The sequence below is a fragment of the Ovis canadensis genome, chromosome 2 (assembly GCF_042477335.2).
Source record: "Ovis canadensis isolate MfBH-ARS-UI-01 breed Bighorn chromosome 2, ARS-UI_OviCan_v2, whole genome shotgun sequence".
Taxonomy (NCBI): Eukaryota; Metazoa; Chordata; class Mammalia; order Artiodactyla; family Bovidae; genus Ovis; species Ovis canadensis.
The window spans coordinates 111,527,332-111,529,915 of NC_091246.1; the positions used below are offsets into that span (position 1 = coordinate 111,527,332).

General features: G+C 49.4%; 1 pseudogene; it reads left to right on the forward strand.

Annotated features, from left to right (window-relative positions):
- The first annotated feature begins 394 nt into the window (after nucleotides 1-394).
- Nucleotides 395-1,323, forward strand: LOC138432726 (ferritin heavy chain pseudogene; annotated as a pseudogene).
- Nucleotides 1,324-2,584: the final 1,261 nt, after the last annotated feature.

Below are 2,584 nucleotides of genomic sequence, written 5' to 3' on the forward strand. Positions count from 1 at the left end.
AGGTATGTATGTTAAAGAGATTGTCCAGCGAGAAGATGGAGAATGAAGAGAGTGAAAGAAGCCTGGACTCTGCAAACATGTGAGAGTGAGTGAAGGGTGAGAGAGAGTGAGAGGAGGACAGGCCTGCTCCCGTGCCCGGACACTCAGCCCCGGGTTTACCCCACTTCCTTGTCTCCAGCATGTGCTCTGACCACGGAATGTACTTGCCTGCTCTGCAAGGCTCTAGGGTTCCCTCATTGACCCCTGGCTCAGGCTACCAGTAGAACACCCTACTCTGTATCCCAGAGGCCTAGAAGGCTCTCTCAGGACTTTGGAGAGGTCGTCCTCTAGACGCCAGGGTCTCAGCAGGCTCCACAATCAATTCTCTGCTCAAGAGGTGCATCTGCAGACAGTCTTCGCGGAGAGTCGCCGCGGTTTCCTGCTTCAACAGTGCTTGAACGGAACCCGGCTGCTCGTCCCCCCCTCATCCCGGCCGGCCACTCAGAGCCAGCCCTCGTCACCACTTGACAGCGCCCTCCGACCGGCCCAAGGTCCCCGCCGCGACTCCAGCGCCGCTCAGCCGTCGCCGCCGCCACCACCACCTCCCCTTTTCAGCCGCCCACCATGACGACCGCATCCCCCTCGCAGGTGCGCCAGAACTACCACCAGGACTTGGAGGCTGCCATCAACCGCCAGATCAACCTGGAGCTCTACGCCTCCTATGTCTACCTGTCCATGTCGTACTATTTTGACCGTGATGATGTGGCTTTGAAGAACTTTGCCAAATACTTTCTTCACCAGTCTCATGAGCAGAGGGAACATGCTGATGAACCTGCAGAACCAGCGAGGCGGCCGAATCTTCCTTCAGGATATCAAGAAACCAGACAGTGATGACTGGGAGAACGGGCTGAATGCAATGGAATGTGCGCTGTGCTTGGAAAGAAGTGTGAATCAGTCGCTACTGGAACTGCACAAACTGGCCACTGAAAAAAATGATCCCCATCTGTGTGATTTCATTGAGACTCATTACCTGAATGAGCAGGTGGAAGCCATCAAAGAATTGGGTGACCACATAACCAACCTGCACAAGATGGGGGCCCCTGGATCAGGCATGGCAGAGTACCTCTTTGACAAGCACACCCTGGGACACAGTGACAGCTAAGCCTCAGGCTGGCTTCCCACAGCCACACGGGTGACTTCCCTGGTCACCAAGGCAGTGCATGCATATTTGGGTTACCTTCATCTTTTCTATAAGTTGTAACAAAACATCTACTTAAGTTCTTTCTTTAGTACCATTCCTTCAAATAAAGTAATTTGGTACCAAAAAAAAAAAAAAAAAAAAAAGGTGCATCTGCAGACAACAAGGCTGTCCTCAGCTTCCCCTTCTTCCCTTTGCCAGACCAGCTTTGATAACTAGGATAACACTAAATCTTGGGTTAAGGGGAGATGGAGAATTTCCTGGCCCATACTTGGTGTGAACTGCACTGATGCATGCTTTCTTAATCTAGAGTTTCCTGGTGCAAAGACCTCTACACCAACACCTCCCGCCTCCTTGTTGCATTGCCCCAGCACTTGCTCACCCTGATGTAGGCATCTGGTCACTGTTACTCAAGGACTGTTCACACGGAGAACAGGAGTGATCCACAAAAGCTGGATGTCCTGACACCACAACAACCCACTCTGACATCTGCCATTCTATAAACATCTTTCCACTGCTAACTGAGCATCCCTGGTAAATCTGCCTGTAACGTGGGAGACCTGGGTTTGATCCCTGGGTTGGAAAGACCCCTGGAGATAGGCATGGCAACCCACTCCAATATTCCTGCCTGAAGAATCCCCATGGACAGAGGAGCCCAGTGGGCTCACAGAGTCGGACACAAATGAGCAACTAATCACAGCATTGCTAACTAGTGTCCAAAGGCAGCCTTTGCTAGAGAAGAATTTCAGAAAAGAGCCTTTACTTTCCGTAGTCAGGTCCTTCTGGGAACTGTTATCATGGCAGTCAGATTCTTCCTACAGCAAAAATGTCACCGCCACCAATCCTAACTCACTCCATGAATCCTGTCCACAAAACCCCTCTGCCCCTAATGTTGAATAACTCTTCTTTTGAAGTGTCCTGAAACTGCTCATTTGTCCCCTGGAAGCCAACCAAGAACAACCAAATGTACCAAAGATTTACAGTTACAATTAGGAAGATTTTGATCGCACAAGCCTCACCTCAGAAGGCTTACCAACTAACACTCTCTCAGATTTCCCCTTTTAATCACATAAAATTATTCTCCTTTCTAATACATTTGAACCCTTGTTGAAACAAAAGTGGCAGAAGATGGTTTTTCACTACAAGTTTGGTTTGTTTTTGACATTTCATTTATAAGGGGCACAATTTTCTCAAGAGTATGTCACAGGCTTGTCGCTTCCCCAGGTTGATACCATAACCACTCAAATGTCTCCTGGAGATCAGCTGAGGAGTCTAAGAACTTTTAGATCTGACGCTCAACTTTCTAATAATACTCTGGTGGTTAATGGAGAAGGAGCTTCAGGAAGGCATCTGAGAGCTGCTGTTCTCTGGACTTCAGTTCCAACATCTCACCCTCAGACTCTGCTG